A 19,841-nucleotide genomic window follows, 5' to 3' on the forward strand; every position below is an offset into this window, starting at 1 on the left:
AATGAAGTAATTTCCACGAGTAGGAACCTGTACGTAACACAACAATAGAGGGTAAGGAAGAAATGGTCAAGAAGTGGTCATTCTGACTTGGTCCTTTAAGACATTTAGATGACATTTTTTGTGAGTTTCACAAAATGAATACCTCCACTTATCAAATCTTATTTTCCCCTAGATTCTTTTTTAGCTTTCATTTAAGGTCTAACCATTCCTAGCTTCCATTGAACATTTATTTAGGTAACTGGGATGACAGTTCATTGTGAGTCAGGAAGTCAAGGTATATTGAGGTCAAGTGCTTTGCTCTTGACAAGACTTTTAGTTTTCTAGCTGAAAGTAGAATTCCCATTAGTCATTTCCAAGATGATATTCTTCTACTCCTTATTATGAATCTGTGGACCACCCGGATCCAGAAAGTCTTGTTCTCATAATAACTCCTCCTCCTGAGCCTTAAGGCATATTTGCTTTGGGTTGACACAAGCAATGAATGCCCAAGAGAATTACATGCTTTGTGCCTTATTTTCCGCATGTTCTGCAAACCTATCATCTTGGAACAAGATGGATGCCAAAGGTCATAGGGCTCATTGTTCACTCTAGTAGAAATTCCCATTTGGCACTTCTATGAAATATTCTTTGCAGTAAGACTTTACTGAAGTAGAAAGAGTTGCACTGAACTTGAATGATCCATTTTATACAGCTGAGATGTAGAATCAAAGGGAAAGAATCGTCTTCGCTTTCTAGGCAGGCTCAACCCTGACTGGGAAAAAGCAACACACAGGTGCATGCAGAGACACATCCACCCCATGCAATGACTTCGTCGCCTTGGCTACCCTTCTCAGACTAGCAACTCTCATGCTAAGGACAGAGGTGATGCGTTCCGACCCGTCACTGCTTTGGGTTAACGTACTTCGGCAATCTATTTATAATCCTTTTCAGCCCTAAGAGGAAAGAGGCAATGTGAATATAAAATAATAACAGGGCTAACCTTCAAGCATTTACTGAATGCCCAGGTGTAGTACAAGGCTTAATGAATTTGTGTTAGTGAAATATTCTAAGGTCCCAGCTGAAGGGAGCTACAGAGGGCAAATGGTTATTAATTATTATTATTATCGACTCCCACTCAGAGTCATGGAGATTGATGACTTCTGCTATGCATTATCCCCAAGGGTGTACCCGCAGCTTCCAGTCCAGTGTGCAAAAAATATCTAATCCCTCGGTAGGATTAACTCTATATTATGTTTCTATAATCTCTTCTGATTGAACTCCCCTTTCCTTCTCCTATTATACATGGTGACTTTTAGTATCTAAAGCTTAAAAAAAAAACCCTGCACACACTCTGTCTTTAAAGCAGTGCAAAGAAACTTTGTGTGGCTTTGTGTCAATACAATAAGAGCAGGGAAGGAAGGAGAGGGATTCTGCTTTGCCCGTGGCATACTTTACCTGTGTCATGTCTTCCGGGCACGGACTTATTTCCGACCTGTGACATCCACAGTAGTTCCATACAGTCAAGAAAAATGTCATCAGCTAGGCATGGTGAAATAGTCTAGCAGCTCTTGGGAGTCCTCGGGAGAGGGAATCGGGAAGAGCATTGAGAGTTCAAGACCAGCCTGGGCTACATAGTGGAGGTTTCAAAATGTAGTAGGAAAGGTCAGTTAGGTGCTGGGGAAACAGCTCAGCTGGGCAAGTACTCATTTGGCAAGGATGAGAGCTTGGGTTCAATTCCCAGATCACCTGCTAAGAAGAATTGGAACCGGCATTGCATGCTTATAAGTATAGCCTTGAGGAAAAACCTGCCCTATACCCTCAAAATAAAAAATAAAAAGAGAGAGAGGTGTTACATGTCATGTACAGGTAGTCTGTGACCTCTGTGCTTTTGGGGCCAGCTTGGTCTATATAAGGTGAGGCAGGACAGAGGTTGTCATTGACCCTACACATACATGCATGTGAACCCACATACATTTGTACACGGGAGAAGACACACATGTGCACACAGATCCCTCCTGCCCACAAGATAAATTAAGAGTTTTGTTGATCATTTTATTTCACATGGCTTTAACTGTTGGAATAAAAGCCTCAATCAGAAGCCACCATTCATTCTCTGCTTGGGGCTCGCACTTGCCCCAAGGAAACAAGGGCGAGGAGTTGATGACTGCTTAATTCTGCCCAATCACCGCCTGTTGTCATTGGCTGAGGAACACAATGGGAAGAGCCCGGCAGATGGAATGGTTTAAGTGCATCCCAACAGTGATTACCGAAAAGTTTCGCCAGTTTCCGAGATATAAACATTCAGCAGTTAGAATAAACAAACTTCTACATCCCTCTGCAATTATTGCTTGCTGCTGCAGATGCAGCGTAAATGAAGCCCAGCTCATCTCGGATGCTGTTAGGATTTGAAAAAGTGGACTGCACTGCTCTGTTATTCAGGGAGGGAACCGTCAGTGTTCAGAGGAATGTTCTCGGGACAATAGCCTCCTGTTTGGCCAGCCTAACTGGAAAGGGCATTTCCAATCAGGTTAACGAGGACCTGCTGATCCAATGCCATAGAATAAGTTTGTTTACATCTTTCTCCTGAAGTCTCTCTGTGAAGGACTTTTTTTTTTTCATCTGCTAGCCTAGCCAACCACAGCCTGCAAGTACAACATCTGGCTTCAACAGCTGCCATGAGAGGAAGCACACTTCTCTGTCCCCTGCAGCAAGTAGCAAGTGCGTGTAATTGAGAACCTGTAATTGTAAGAAACATAGACTTTCACCGAAGCTGTGAGCAGAAGCCGAGAGAAGAGAGGAGGAAGCCGACCAGACTTTGTGTGACTTTTGAGAGAGTCTGAGGTGGAAAGAAATGCATGGGGGCGGGCGAAGCTCTGGATTCTCTGCATCTGCATTATCTGCCAAGACCATTACTGTGATGTGTCTGCGAGGGCCTGATCCACTTGTTCGTTAGACAAAAGGAAGTAAATAAACCTCACTATTGCCCCAAGCCTGCCAGGGAACCTGGATGAATCAGAGGCATGACTGAGATTTTTTAGTTTAGCTTCCTAAGGACTGTGTGCTGACTTGAGGCAGGAACTGGTTTATTTAGCTTACATTTTGATGTTGGTTATCCAGCAGGAACACTACTTTGCCTTGGCGCACTGGAATGAGAGCCCATAAGTCAGGTAGGTTAAAGAGTAGCTTGTTACCAATGTACGTCAAGTCTTCTCGAGAACTCCTGGTATTCCTCTCACGCTTCCTCTCACCCCGATGAGTTTATGCCCTTCAAAATCTGCAGTTCAGCCACAGTGGGCTCTGGAGAGTGACTCTGAGAACCTGTACCAGCTGTGTGTGAGGTCAGGTAAGAGTCACCGGAAACAACTGAGGTTATTTGAAGACGTTCCCTAGGTTCCTCTAATATTATTGAACGATACTCAGAACTGCTATATTTGAGAGACAGTTAATGGCATTTCAACTGTTGGGCCAATGACTTTGAACCTCCGTCTTCTTCTTATAGGGTTCCTAAAGGAAAAGAGAAGAGAATATTGGAGGTCAGGTGCAGGGTAGCTGGCAGAGGAGGACTGTTAAGTGCCCTCACCAAAGCATTCCGAGTGAGGGAACTTGTTGACGTATTGATGAGCCTGTCCAATTCTTGACTGAGCTGATGACAGAGCACTTCACCTAAGCCTAGGAAAACAGTATCATCTTGGGAAATTGAGAGTGCATGTTAGCATTTTGTGCTGGGTTGTTTATAATACGGTGATTAGAATCTATCCATCCAATAGATGTTTACCGAATGCTGACACTGTGCTACGAGGTGAACCCATGACAATAGAGAAGACAGAGACGTTCTAGCAGGAACAAACCAAACCAAACCAAGGCATTATTCTGAAACTGACAGAAAGGGGTTTCTGAATGGATAGCACTTTCTCATGTAGGAGGAAGTGTGTTCATTCAGATAGATCATGTGGTTCTATCTACACATTCAAGAGTCTTGAGGGAGGGAAAGAAAGTTGCGGGGATAATCAAGGTTCTTGGACTCTGGTGAGATAAACTTGGTTAGAGGGCTAAGTTAATCTATAAGTCACTAGTGATATGAGCATAGTTCACTGGTCAGGTTGCTTTGTGGCTAAGAGGCTTTGTAGCCCTGCATGGACAGACCGTATGACTTGCCTACAGCAAAGGGGCTTGCCCTTTCAGGGAACACGTGGTTTTGGGCTTTAAGTGATTCCCAGTGAGGTTAAATATCATAAACAGTAGTTCAGCTATTGGAGACATGAGGGCCTCTGGCCAGCAGGACAATCTGGGTGATGCAGGACAACATTTGAGATGAGAGCAAAAGAAGAAAGAGAATGTCCTTATGCTGGAATCAGGAATGACACACAGAAATTTGAGTGTGTTTTATCTTAAGGGCAATATAAATCTGAACGGTGTAATTTGTGTTAATACTAGTCGGCTTTTTAAGGGTTGTGTCTATCAACATTATGTAGTTAATATATTGTAAAAGAAACATTACCTTTCAGGTTTATTTGGTCTAACATTTAAAATTTTCTTAGTACAACATACTGCAATTTTTTTAAATTTTATTGAGCTCTACATTTTTCTCTGCTCCCCTCCCTGCCTCTCCTCTTTGTAGCATGCCCAATTTTTTTCTTTATTCAGTGTGTGAGTGTGTGTGCATGTATGCATGTGTCTGTGTGTGCATGTATGCATGTGTGTGTGTGCATGTGTGTGTGTGTGTGCATGTGTGCGTGCAAGTGTATGTGTGTATGTGTGTGTGTGCAAGTGTCTGTGTGTGTATGTGTGTGTGTATGACTAACAATGAGCACCCTCCAGGAATTCATGCTTCTAATCTGCAAGCATTGGAGGAAATTACTTTTATGATTTTAAATGAACGTAAACTCATGAGGAAAGAGCTCCAGGGGAGAAAGCGTGACATCATGCCCCAAGAAACATCCCCATTTCCACCCAGTTTCCAAGACTCATCTGTATTGACCAGTTCCCTTGGGTGAAGCCATCTTTTGAAGTCTGGATTGATTTTCTTTGGGTTTGGTGAGGAGTTTTAGAAGAAGGGACGTTTTAACCGGAAGCAGAGAATCAAGGCTGCAGAGGGGGAAGGGTGGTCTTCAGCATGGAGTAGATCATCAGTTGACCTGCCTAGCAAAGCAGAGGTCAGATCCAGGCTCCTTCCTGTCTAGGACCAGCAAAGAGTCCCCTGGAACTCTTTATGCGCTCTGAGTTCTGGAAAAATCCTTGGAGGAACTCCTGGATTCTTATCTACCAAGGCAGAATAAAGACTGACTTTGAATCAATGGATCTGTGTCTTACAATGAAAATTAAACACAGCTTAATAAGTATTCAGGGTTGGAAAACTAGGGCTTGTGGGCCAAAGCTTGCCTATTACATGCATTGTAATGTGCTCCCTGAGCTCCGAATAGGTTTTACATTGCATATAGTTAAAAGAAATCTGGATAAGATTGTGCAAATAGACGAAGATGGTGTGAACTCCAAATTGCAATGTTTATAAATATGGTTTTGTTGGAAGATAGCGACGCACATGTGTTGACACGTTTGCAACAGGCTCTTTAACACTGCAGTAACAAAGTTCAGTATCTGATGTGCAAATATTCCAGTTCTTAAAACTGAAACTCACTCCTCCCTAGCCCTTAGCAAAAGGTTTGGTGTGTGTGTGTGTGTGTGTGTTTATGTATAAACAGTGAACAAATGTTTACATTGAAGTCCTCCAGTCTTGACTACGGATGTCTTTTCTTTATCCAGATGTGGCTTCCACTGTCACTCAGCATGGATCATGAAGATCACCACTGATCATGTAAAAATGCAGATACGTATTGAGTAGGGCTATCTTGAAACCTCACACTGCATTTATGACTAATTCCTATGGATGCCTATGCTGCTGTTTCCTAGGCCAAGCGCTTTGGGCATTGATGGCTTGACAGATGATCCCAAGAGCTTAGAGTACTGCTTAAAAATTGATGCTCCTTTGGCCTCCTTGTTTTTGTACCCATCCTTGTATCATGGTATTATGGCTTGGCAAATACAGGCTGCAATTCTGGATTTTGGCGTGAACTCTACCATGTCACCAATGGGTAGATTAAGGCCTTTAGAAATATTTAGAAAATTAAGTCCTTGTCTCATCTTGAGGTTGTGAGGGTTAGATGCAGAAAATCCATATATGTGGCTAGCAACAATGCCTGGCGTGTAGGAAATATTCAATTATTGACTACCATTGTCTACTTTAACAATTAGCCTGAGAAATAATGAGTCATGCTCTGTAGTCGCTTGGTCTGTAGTCGCTCAGCGTGTCAGATGTTTAAATCTAAAATCTCCAGCTTATTTCTAGAGAAATGTGTTTCTTTCTAATGCCTTGCTAAAAAGGGCTTCTAATTTGCTGTTCTGCCTGCGAATTTAACTTCCAGATCAGCTCAGACTGTCAGGGCTCATCATTAGGCAGCACCATAGCTAAAATTGGAGATTTGGATCGCGAATGCCCGGTGTGCACTTTCACACGGAACTATGCAGCTTATTGATCTGGGTGTCATTTCTCACAGTGTGTTACAAGGTCTGGATAAGAAAGACTGTGATTTTTTTATGTACTGCTAAAGATGATTGTCATGGTCCTTAATTTTGGATCATGGATCTCTTGGAGACTCTGAGGACATCATAGGTCTCTCAGATGAAAATGAATGTACGTGGTATTGCTGTATAAATATCTCTTGAAGGGCATTAGCCAGCATTGACTGTGGGACTCCAGTTAGGACCTGCTGGCCTTTGTTGTTCCCAACTCTGATAAGCACACTTAAGCGTTTCTTCCCTTCCACCCAGTTATCATTCTTCCACACTAGCTTAAAATGTCCCTCAAATTCTGTCTTTCTCTTTAGAGAAGAAGACCTTTGAGAGAGAATTTTTTTTTAACCCCAGCTGGTGTTAAATGTCATGTCTCTTCATTCTTCTTTTCTATGAAGAAGTAGTGTTGTGTTTTTGTATAAAAAGTGTTTCCCCAAAACTTTACATGTTCCTTTGGTCTCAGTGTACCAGCGTTAGGTGGGGTTTTTGGAAAGGGATTAGAGTAAAATGATAGGATTTCATCAGTAGATGAATCTCTTGATGGATTCATGACTCGATAGGCTATCCTGAAATGTCTGATCTTAGGATGTGGGGCATACGGGAGATACAGTTTGGGAGCCGTGTTTCTCCCTTCTGTCACAGCAAGGGAAACCCAACTAACACAAGTAGTAATGGTGTTTTTGCCAACTGAACTGTAGGAATGGAATTTCCCGCTGAGGAACTGTCAGTCAAATCCCTATAGCGCTAAGCTTCTGGGCTGTCAGAGCAGATTCCCCCATCTTTGGGAATATCAGAGATACTTTCCTCTGGAAAGTCCGTGGTGCCGCAAGGCCCTGTTTCCTCTTTTCTGCTTTGTCAAGGTTACTTCCTTCTGCTGATTAGTCTTCTGGCCCTCTCGGATCACACAGCAAATTCTTCAGGAAAGAAGGCTGCACGGCAGGTATACTTGTGCTCGCGGGACCTTGTCTAAGTCCTAGTTCATAATAAATGTTTATTTGACACAAAATGCCATTTGCAAAACACCTTATGGACTTTCTTCCCTATTAAATAAATCCCATTTGCCAGATATTATCATCGCATATCCAAAAGCCAGATCAGAAAAGTTCAGGGACATCTTTAGTGCCTTTTATCCATATATTTCATCTATTCTCAGATCTCAGTGAGTTCACCTCTCTGACATCTCCTTGTCCATTGCAACACATTTGGTTTCAATTTCCATCACATTTTGCCGGGATTATAAAACTAATCTACTGGCCAACTTGCTGTGCCTCTGTTTTAAATCATTTGTGTTTCCAGAGGAGTTATTGCCTTTGATTCTACTCTGCAGACACAAAGGCTTTTCTCCCTCATTCCGTGTCCATCAGCTTATACATTTAATATGAAAGTTCGTGGGCTCAGCTCAGACCCACTGAGACAAATGAGGCTCTTTGACAAGGCCCCTGGATTATATCCTAGATTTTAAGTTTGGGGACATGTTGACGAAAACCAGTGTCCATCAGATTTTTCCTCAGCTCTCTTAAAGTGGTTTGTTCTCTTGCCAAAGTTTAATATTAGAGAGAGCCGAGGAAGCCTGGAATAGCTGCCTACTGACCCTCCTTAGCAGCAGTAAGTATTCTGATGTCCGTGAACTACAGACCATTTTGACAAATCTTGCACTACAGGTATAAACCTCGGGAAGACACCCAAAGCTCTTCATAATTTGGTGACTTCATTGTCTTTTTTTTTTTTTTTTTTGGTTTTTCGAGACAGGGTTTCTCTGTGGTTTTTCCCTTTTCCTGCTTATCAATCTTTTCAGCCCCTGGGGGGAAATAGCTGACAACCCAGAGGAAGCAAATGCGATTTGGGCTCATGGTTCTGGTGACTTCTGTCTATGATCACCTAGCTCTGTGGTTTCTGGGCCTGTGGTGAGACAGGGTAACATGGAAGAAAGCAGTTTCAGAAAAAACAAAACAAAACAAAACAAAACAAAAAACTTCGTTGTGGTGGCAAGAAAAACAGAGAAGGACAAACAGAAATGGATTAGGGTAAGATACCTTTTCATGATTCTCTCCCAGTGATCCATCTTTCTCCATGGGGGCCCTATCTTCAACACTGCCATGGGTTACCCAGTTTGACCACATCAGAAGATAAACCCTTTAGGAAAAGTGAAGCCACCAGGACCCAATCACTTCCCCAAAGCCTAACTATGCTTGTGTTGGGGACCTCCTTCACACATATGCTTTTTGTGGGGAGTGCTTATATCCAAACCATAGACCTTCTTTTGGTTTAAATAAATATTAATTTGTGTTTTATTTGTGTGTGTGTGTGTGTGTGTGTGTGTGTGTGTGTGTGTGTGTGTGGTGTATATATACCAAGAAAGCGCAGTTTCTGAGAGATCAGGTGAGGATGTTGGATTTCCTAGAGCTGATGTACAGGCAGTTGTACGCTGCTTGGTATGCATGCTGGGAACCAAACTTGTATCCTCTGCAAGAATGAAATGCATACTCTCAACTGCATGTCATGTCTTCAGCCCCAGTACCTTCTTTTTTTTTTTAACCCCGTATATTAGACTCCACATAAGTCAAAACTCTAGGCAAGAGACAGAATAGTAACATCACGTCTACCTGGGTTAAATGTTAAATTCTTTGTTCTACTATGTATGTGGACATTCATCGGTGCGTTTAATCTCTATATACCTTGGTCTTCTCATGTTTAATTTGAAGGTAATTATGTCATGGTAACCTGATAATTATGTGCTAAATGTTGAATAATAAAACACTGACAGTCCTTATTACAAAATCTCGAACAGTGTTGTTAGTATTCAGGCAACAGTGCTGACCTGACGTCGGGGTACATGTCCTCAGCTGCAGCCACTAAGAGCACCACCTGTGCCCATTCACTGCCTTCCCTTTAAAAGGGCCCTGCCCACCTCCCTTTCTCTCTCAGTCTCCGTCTGTCTTTCTGTCTCTGTCTCTGTCTCTCTCTTCTTTTCTGCCACTTTTGTCCCCAGAGGCCGGTCTCCCCTCTCCCTTCCCCCTTTTCCCATTCACTTTCCCCAATAGAAAAACCCCTCCAGCTGAGCTCTGTCGTATGGAATCTTTCTCAGGCTGCATTTTTCAAATTACAACAGTTGTTCTCACTCAGGCCTCCATTATGACGGATGGCCCCTTCTCTAGCCGGTGTGTTTTCAGTTGTGAGTTCTTTTTCTTTTTTAAACGTATAGCCACTTCCACCCCCTACCCCCAAGTTGCCTTTTCCAAGTTCTCTTATCCAGTTCTATTTTCTCCTAGGTGTAGGTTTCTAGAATCTCTCCTAACTTGTTTCATCCTACCCACACCCTACTTGGGCAGAAGTCACTCTTGGCATGCATTTTGTCATCGATTCCATTCTCGTTGCTGTGCCATTTGCTATGGGGTTGTGCATATTTACCTCAATGGTGGGATGGCAGGATCTGTGTAACCTGTGAGCCTTGCTCAGCCTGTTTCTTGGAGCAGCGTGTGACAACTGTATGCGACACAGCGCATGTTAGATACCAGAGTATTCCTGAAAAATAAATTGCAGATAGCTAATACTATAAGAGCACCACCTTCCTAAGACAGAATTTTTATTAGTTTACTTTCTAGACCTCACTCTGTATTTGTCTTAATGATTACTTGTCACTGTCTGGGGTGGAGTAGTGATTCCTTGGTCCACTTTAATTCCTTTAACAGAATCTGTGGATGCTAAATTCCTTTATGTAAAATGACATAGCATTTACATATAGCCTAACATAACCTACCATAAACTTTAAATCATCTCTTGGTTACTTCCAATATCTAATATAGTGTGATATATTATTTGTGTATGTGTGTATGTGTGTGTGCATATATAAAGGGAATTTATTGGAATGACTTACAGGCTGCAGTCCAGCAATGGCTAGCAGTGAATGAAAAGGCCAAGCATCTAGTAGTTGCTCAGTCCCATGAGGCCTGGTGTCTCAGCTGGTCTTCTGTATATTCTAGAATCCTGAAGAAGTAGGCTCTGTTGTCAATGAAGAAATGGATGTGCTGGCAAGGTGAGGGCAGACAGGCAAGGAAACCTTGCATCTTCCATTGTTCTTATAGAGGCTTCTAGGAGAAGTCATGGCCCAATTAAACATGTGTCAACCTACTTTGTGATCACATCAAAAGCCTGTGTCTTCCAGCCTCAAGATGCAAATCAGAGGCCTTAAGATACAGGTCACAACAGGTGAGCCCTCCATTTCTGCGTGGTTCATTCCACATGAAGTCAAGTTGACAGCCAAAAATAGCCACCACACCACATAATCTCCACACACTCCATCTTATACAACCTGCTGGATACTCATCTTCATTTCCTTTTAACACAAAGGACCAAATAGCATTGCCCAACCCTCTGTGGTTGCAATGGCTCTCTAAGTCCTCGGCCCCTCCAGCTGTTTCTGGTGATAGAAAACGTGCCCCCGAAGTCCTTATATAATCAGAAAGGAAAATTCAGAAAGGTCATGCCACAGGGGGATGTCCACAGGTCCCTTTACCCAGGAACAAACTCATACCTCTTGAAATCTTCACTCTTGCTGTCGTAATTCTGCTTGACAGTGCAGCTTGCTTCTTCCAAGGGCACCTGCTCTCTGGTCCCATAGAGGATATGTTTGAACGCTGAGCTCATCCTTCCTCTAAGCAGCCAAACCTGTGTGTTTGGAGTTAAGTCTGACCCAGAAGCCTGGGAAAGAAGAAAACCAGAAGCTTGCCTAATGGAACACCACTTTTTGGGCCTGAATTACCATTGTGCTAGTCTTAAGTTTTCTGTCTCTTTCCTGTGCAGGGCACTCAGCAAGTGACTGCATTCCTTTCCAGTTCCCCTCTTTTGTTTTTGTTTTTGTTTTCTGTAGGTAGGTATCTCACCTGGCCACAGCCAACAGTCAGAACCCCAGCCATGAATTCATCCCGCACTTCTTCATTCGGTTCCCAAATTGATTTCCGGTCATATTGGCCCACAGTTTTAGTTGTGGCATTTCAGCTAAACGACAGCTGGGAGTTAACATCATCGCAGCTGCAGCCTGCTAGAGTAAACACTCGAGCTCCTAAATGTACAAAAATGATGAAATGACGAGACATATAGGTTTCTAATTGCAGCCAGAATCCTGCAGCTGGGAAGTCACCCGAAGATATATATTCTGTCTTGCAAGCCAGCAATCATGCACTTCACCCCTACTGAAGAGCACTTCCCTTCCGTCCCACCCCAAAGGCTGCTGCCAGATCGTGTGCAGTCCAGCTCTGGCTCCCCACACCATGTTTGCTTCTCATTAGAGGCTGACCCAGCTCCAGTTCCGTAAATCCAGCCAAGGCCTGAGCTAGGGAGACAGATCGGCTGACGTTTGACAAGGACATGATGATAAGGTAATGCTGGGAAATCAAACTCAGATGCAGGCCTAGAAAAAGATCCAAGGGGTCACGAAGGCAAAGGCTGCCTTAACCCAGCACCACCTGCAACACCAAGTACTTAAGAGCAGGACCTCTCTTGTTTCCTCTCTTCAAGTTTCTGCTAAGTTGTCTCTCTCCTAATTCCCTCCCTCCCCAGTGTCTTTTTTTCTCTGGTTCCCATACACATACCTTCCTTTCTCCAAACCATTTCTATAACTCATCGCAACTTACTGTTGGGCCTCTTCCTCTGATATGGGGGCTGTTCATTTTCGTTAAATCCCTCTTTTTTTTTCCTAAGCTTTAAAAGGGCCCTTCTCTCTTACTGCAGCAGAAACTGCCCTGATGTCAACCATTCATCCTTTTGTCTCTGTCATTTGTCCTCTGAGTATTTGGTTTTGATAAACAGAAAAAAAATAAGTGAACATTTGTTGTGTTCTTCTGCCTGGTAGTTGGCCAACAAGATGATTGTGGGTTTGTACACTGGAGGAATAGCTTCTCTGGGCTTTCGGTCCCTGCAGTGCGGCTGCTCTTCATCCCTTTAGACTGGTTAGTCTGAGAAGCAGAGGGGCTTCAGGAGCTGATGGGGCGGCTGTGTGATAAAGGATGTTAAGATGACAGGGGTAATGGCCTACTGTGTCATCTGCGGCAGAGTTTGGCCCAGGGCACTCCTTCACCTTCCTGTACCAGGGAGGATGCACCTTATGAAGGACTTCCCGTTTGTCAGTTCATGTTTAGGGTCTCACACGGTGTCCACGACTCAACCTACTCTACACACATCGTTCCACTGGGTGTGCCTGGTAATGAGCTGTCATTGTGTTTGTGCCCTGCTCTTTCAAAAGTGAGACACCAGAAGTCATAAAAATAGCCAGTTTCATCAGGAAGTTTCACCAGAAGGAGGAATAACACGTTGGTGGGATTGGCAACCTCCTATCTAAATTACTGGAATTTACTTCAGGGCTCAGGAAGCCTCTCCCAGGATGTACCTCTGAGCTGTGCCCTATTCTGATAGAGTTCAGCAGACTATAAGCGGGCTCAGTCACTGCCATCGCTCCTTTCTCACTGCCCCAGCAGAGGTGAGTGACTGGGGGAGGCAGTCAGGCCTATGAAGCAGATATTTAGTGTTTCCCTATAATGAGTTTGCTGGCTCCAGACTAGGCTGTTAAGAAGTGCGCATTAAACAGTGGACACTTGGAATGTCTAAGAATGTCGAGGAAGCAAGCCGCCTTCTACAATTCTTCTTGGCAGTGCTTCTGATCAACTGTCTGAGGAATATTTGCTTAAGACAAAAAGAAGTCAGAGAAAAAAAGTGGGGGAGCAATACAGCCTTCCTGTCTGGTGGGGGAGTGGAAGAGCAGTGAAAGGCTCCAGCTCCCAGATTCTGCCTTGTGTTCTCTGAAATGCACAGCATATGAGGGCTTCCAGGGTGCTTTCTTCTATTCCACTAGGACATCTGGGCCATACATAGAGTGTGCACAGTTTCCTGCTTCTCTCATCTTTTCTGTTATCATTGAACATGAGGTGTCACTCCAAATACAGGGCTGTAATAAGCTTATAATTGGGAATGAAGGACTCTGCTTGTTCCTGCTCCTTCATAAGCCATGGAGTAGGTGCAAGCTGCCTCACTCTGAGAACTCCATGTTTACCACCCCAGATCCATCAATACACTTTGTATATGGGCTCTTCACACCTGTGGGCATGTTAGCAATTTCCTTGGATGAATCCACCTGTAACTCTCTGAAGGGCCACAACAAAGGATGAAAGAATACTTTGTTTTCTTTGTGTTTGTTTTTTAACCAGCCTTTGTTCATTTAAGCAACCTCTGGTCTGATTATTTTTTTCACATATAGGATCAGGAAGTTATGAGGTAACTGTTCAGGCGAGGGAATTTTTTATTTTTTTATTCTCTTAAGTTTGGGTGATTCTTTCATGGCGATACAGTGAGGGATATTTCTCTATGAGTAGATATTTTTGATGTGTTTAGGTGACATCAGATCTGTAGAAAAGTCCAGTCTGAGGGTTGGCAATGTGTCCCTGTCTTAGCAGCTGCCTTTTAGCCTTGATTTTTATCTCTGAGTTACAGATAAGAAAACTAATGGCGAACTGATTAAATGACCTTGTGATTTAAGTATTTTCACGCAAATCCCGAGACCGTTGAAATATTCTCTTTCCAAAACGTACCTACTGTGCTGGCATAGCATAGACTTTGGAATAAGAAGACCCAGATTTCAAGGACAGCTTTCCCACTTCCCGCCTTCAGGTCCGTGGTTCATTTGGTCCATGACTGTGGAGGGGTGTTGCCACCATGTAGGTCTTGTTTAGGCAGTCATATTGTTACTATTTCGTGGGTCTAACATCCTTGCCACATCTAGAAAACGCTATCTTGTGGCTTGAGTCCTACCGCTCTGGCTCTTCTGATCTTCCTGCTCCCTCTTTGGTGATGTCACCTGAGCCTCAGATGTAGATGATAGGTGTAAGTGATAGGTGAGCTTACTGAGGCTGAGCACCCTGTGAACACATATCTGCATTTGGCCAGTCATGGATCTCTGTAATGGCATCCATTTGTGGCTAAAGGAAGCTTCTTTGATGAGATTTGTGAGTCACACTTACTAGTGGGTATAAAGGTAAGTATTCAGAATACAGTTAGAAACTATATTTAGTCAAATGTCAGTTGTGAGGTTTTTTTTTTTTGTTTTTTTTTTTATCTAGGGTCTATGATCTCTCCAGTCAGGGATTCTTGGCAGATTTTTAAAACTGAACTTGAATTCCTTCCTATTGAGAGGGTCTTGAGTACCATTAGACAGCAGTTGGTTACCCCAAGGATGTAAGTGCCACTATTACATCATTTGCCATATCATTCCAGGTTGTTCGTTATTGTGGTTCATAGGTTTTACAGATCCATAGGTCCATTTATTGCTTTTCTTCCTTGACCTTACATAACTAAGATTGTTATACTATGAGAATTCGTCCTCAAGAAAGCTCCCAGGCCACTTGCACTAGAGTGTCCCAGGTCCTGTGTCTGAAGAATATACTATCTTCAGCAATAGGGGCTTATCTTTAAGTTATGGGAAATGACCAAGAGCAATGACAATAGCATATACTCGTTTGGAAGTCTTAGACTCCATGACAAACTTCTCAAAGGGTTATCTGCTCTGAGGGTTTTGTTAGACGGTTTATGGCTATTAGTGTGTGTGTGTGTGTGTGTGTGTGAGAGAGAGAGAGAGAGAGAGAGAGAGAGAGAGAGAGAGAGAGAGAGAGAGAGAGAGAGAGAGATCCAGAGAGACAGAAAGAAAGAGAACTTTTTAAGTAATTGTAATTTGGTAAGCATCATTGTCTTATTTGTCTAAATCTTAACATTTTATAATTTCTAACATTGTTCCTTCAGTTTAAAATTTGATACTCTGGTTTTAGATGCCAGGAGGTGATGATAGGATATTATTGCTCTTCAAGTAATTGTTCTTATAAGTTTTGAGAAAATCCTTAATTTCTAATTTATTGCTATTCTGATCAGAGGACCCGGCCTCTGTGGAAGTAACTCTTTAGTCTACACTGCTCGTGGCACAGTGCAACACCCTTCTATGGTTCATCAGCAAATGGTCTAAAGGTGAGCGTTTTCTCTGCTGGGAACAGAATAAAGCTCGATCTTTTTGAGTCTGTCCTTTAAATCTTTATTCCTTCCATTTTTCTCTTAGATGTCTCCAGTTCTGGAGCAAATTTATGAAACACATTTGATGATTAGTTCTTTGCTACTCTATTTGGTTCAACATTTTAGGCTTAAAATATTTTTTTTCTGAAATACTAATACGGATGAAGTATGTATAGCTAATGAATCTCTCTTAGGTTTGGCCTTTCTTTCAGAATTTAAGAATGTATCTGTCAAAGACTACACATAATCTCACACACACATGCACACTCTCCAGGGGACTTTTCTCTCATAGCTTAAAGATGCTGTCATCAAAGATCATGCATTCATACTCATTAATGCCAGAGTGTAGTTATGTATAGCATTTTCTTTTACTAGTTTTATTTTGTATTTATTTTGAGCACTTCTTTGCTAGGATTAATTCCTTCCATTTTTTCTGGGTATTCTACATCTGAGATTAGTTTTCTGTTTACTTCTTCCTTTATTCCTCCCCTGTATCTCTTCATCCTTTTGCTTGCATTAACCTGTGCCTCTTTATCTGTCTCCCTCCACTTTTTCTTTCCTTTCTTCCTTCTTTTAGGTCCTGTACTTTGGATAGAATGCATGGACTCATGACTTCTGGCAAAGCATTCTACCACTGATCCATATCCTTCACTTTTCTTTCTTATCTCTTTCTTTCTTTCTTTTCTCATGGATCCAGTTACAAAGAAAATTTCTTTGTATTGCTCACCAGTGTGGAAGCTATTACTTATATTGAATTACTTTTATTTTCTTTTAATGAAAAGATGTTAAATATGGTATAAAAGTTTCCTAGTATAGGCAGTTATACAACAGAAATAAATTATCCTAAAAATAATATTCCTATAAGTGATATAAGAAATCAAACATTTCTAGTCTGTCAGAAGTATAGCACATTAATAAACTACATAAATACATATCAAGCCCCACCTTTATTAAGGCATAATTGATCATACAACATGATGCTTGATATGAATATAATGTAAAATTTTTGCATTCTTATTTTTAATTAATTTCTTCCATTATCTGAATTCATATAGTATCTTTGTGCTTTCTTAAATGGGGTAACAATACCAGCAAAACAATCTAAATAATCACACATACTGTTTTGTATCTTTCTTGATGCTGCTTTATAATTTTCATGTTATTTATTTCAGGAAAATGCTTTGTTTAATAGTCAATAGTTACATAAATTTACCCATCACATCCTATCTCTCTTGTCTCTGCTTCTTGCTGTAGAACACCCTCTCATAGTTCTTTCAGTTTTATGAAAAGCAAAATCTAAACTTCCTCTTATATCTGAAAACATTTCCACTTCATCTTCAGTGGAGCGATGTATTATCTAGATAAAACATTCTAATTTAATAGTCATGGACCCTCAGCTCTAGGAAACGTTTCTCCGTTACTTTCTGTTGTTGGTTGTTAATGTTGAATCTACTTGCTGTGGGACTGCCTTTAAAGGAAATGTGTTTTTGCAATTTGATAATTTTCAAAACTATCACATGTTATTTTCACTGTAATAAGTCCTCCTGCTTTGAGGGTGGTGTCTCGTGCTTTTTCCAGGTTAACACTGGTGCCGTTATGTGCAATATGAGGGGATGTGGCTCAGTTTTCTAAGGAAGGATGAACTTTGAGGGCCTGACTGTTCCCAGGTATGTTTTCCGCCAATCCCAGTCTGTTGTAAAATTTTGTGTATATTTTCACATTCAGAGATATCCAACTAATATCTGACCATTTTCACATGTAAAATCCTGTATTTCCTTTTGGCATATAAATCTGAAAGAACCCTGAGCTGCTAAACCACATTCTCAATGGTCATTTATTCTCAGTCTCTCAATATTTAGATATTCTTGTTTATTGTTGTCTCCTCTCCTGTCTCCTTTTATTCAAGGATGTATAAATATTTTATCAATCTTTTGCAATAATTTTGGGAAGGGAAATCTCTGGAGGCACAATGGATGAACACATGCTTTAAATCTTCTGTGTTTAAACAAAAATCATTTCTATTAAGATTTTGCAGACAGTGGAAATTATATTAAGAGATGATAGAGTCCTTCATTTCGTAATTAAAAATATCCCAGGGAGACATAGCAGAGTAATGCATAATTATAAATGGCTGCTATGCTTTCCTCTCTATAATTGACCCCTGATTCAGAATTAATTGCTTCCCTATTCCTATTTTTATCTCCTTCCCATCTTTATAGGCTGTGGTTGGCAGGCCAACTGAAAATTAGCCTGGACTATGTCCTAGGCACCTTGGTATTTGAATATATATAAAGTACTTGTCACACTGTCTAATACAAAATGCTTGCATCATTAGGATTTCCTAACCAAAACTGAGTAATTTGGAATCAGAGCTTCCACAAATTTCAGCTGTTATAAAATGAGAGCTTTTGAACTGAGAGAATCATCAAAAGTTACCCAACTTTCCCCAGAAATTTGTCATAGACATAGTTGGACTATTGAGTATGAAAACAGGCTGTGAGAAGATTGGAAGTGTGACTGTCTTGGTTACTGAAAGAGCAAGGCAATCTCTAATCTGATCTGCTTTTAAAATGTCCATTATGAGTTAGTTGACATACTTCTCTGTCTTTGGTAAGACTGACTCAATTAGACAAACAGAAAAGCATTTATTTGTCCTAAACAACAGACAGGAAGGAGCTGAGGAGTTGGTTCAGTTGGCAGGGTGTAAGCTTAAGGACCTGAATTCAGATCCCTAGTGTTCACACGAAAAGCCAGCTTTGAAGGTGTATACCTATAATGATAACACTGAGGAAATGGTGGCTGCTGGGACCCCGCGGCTTGCTGGCCAGCTAGTCTTGCTGTATTGGGAAGCTACTGGTTCACTGGACACTGTCTCAAAAGGTTAATATGGAGAGTCAATGAAAAAAGATACCTGGCATTGACATCTGGCCTCTACCCACACCCACACCAAAATAAAATAAAATGACAAATAAAGTAGACAGGAAGATATATTGTATCTATATATATCTATATGGGAGCTGATGAGGCCAGCTAATGGAGTGAGCATTGTAGGTACCATTTTGCTGCATAGAGATGCCATGGAGGGACTTTGCCCTTGCTGGTCGATTTTCAGAAGTTTATCGGCTTAAAGAGAATTTCCTAATAACATTGTCACTGACTGCTGAACAAGGGGCAAGGAATTTAAGAACAAGCCACTCCACATTCAACCACACATATTTGTTTTAAAAGTAAAACCTTGACAACTAAGAAGGTTATTAATAGAGTATCTAAAGTAAGACATCTATTTTCACCCGTTATTATGGTTGGAACAAATAAGGATATAAGTCATGTGATTTGACAATTAGGCTGCTTCAAATGTGAAAGGAAGTACTCGTTAATAGATTCACAAAGTAGTAGAATCATTATGGAACTCTTGTACCTTTCCATTAGCCCCAAAGAAAGCCATTAGCAGTCACCGCCCATTTCTCCTTCCCTTAGTCCCCTGACAACTTACTTCACACTGTGTCTCCGTGGATTTTCTTATTCTGAACATTTTATATGACTGATATTACGAAATACATGGGCTTTCATGGCTGTCTTTGTCTACTTAGCACATATTTAAGGTCCACGTTAAAGATGTTCTTAAATGCATCAGTACATCATTTCTTCTTGTGACTCCACAATATTTAATTGTATGAATGTGCTGTGTTTGCTCATCCGCCCATTCGCTGACAGGTATTGGCCTGTGTTTACTGTTTGACTGTTATAAAGAGCTTGTTAACTTGGATATTGCTTTTTTTCCTTTCCATTTCATGTATTTATCATCTCCGCTCATTTAATTCATTTCTGCTTTCCTCAGATATAACTTTCTCTTGATTTCTAGTTTATTAAAGTGGAAGATTGGGTTGCTGATTGCACCATTGTTTTCATTCCTAATGTAGACCCTTGTATATATGGGATTTCTGTTAAGTACAGCTTCTACGCAGTTCTAAAGGTTTTGATACACTCCTTTTAGCATCATTCACCTCAAAGTAGTTTGTGATTTCTTTTGTGTTCCTTTTCTCTTTTGACCCACTTGTTATTTAAGATGTGTTGTTTAATTTCTTGTGCTTGTGGATTTCCTCAATTTTCCCTCTGATGATTTGTTATTTTATTTGCTGTTGGCCAAAGAAATACTATATAAGAATAAATATTTTGTGTGTTTCACAAGATCTGTCTTGGAGGATACTCCATGTGGACTCATGAAAAACCCTTTCTCTTGGGGAAGCAACTGT

At 41.4% G+C, this 19,841-nt stretch overlaps 1 protein-coding gene across 2 annotated transcripts in view; it reads left to right on the plus strand.

The window, feature by feature from the left end:
* The window catches only part of Agbl1 (AGBL carboxypeptidase 1), a 768,202-nt gene that overhangs the window by 355,653 nt on the left and 392,708 nt on the right, over positions 1-19,841 (plus strand). The window lies entirely within an intron of this gene.

This window comes from Microtus pennsylvanicus, chromosome 18, assembly GCF_037038515.1.
Source record: "Microtus pennsylvanicus isolate mMicPen1 chromosome 18, mMicPen1.hap1, whole genome shotgun sequence".
Classification (NCBI taxonomy): Eukaryota; Metazoa; Chordata; class Mammalia; order Rodentia; family Cricetidae; genus Microtus; species Microtus pennsylvanicus.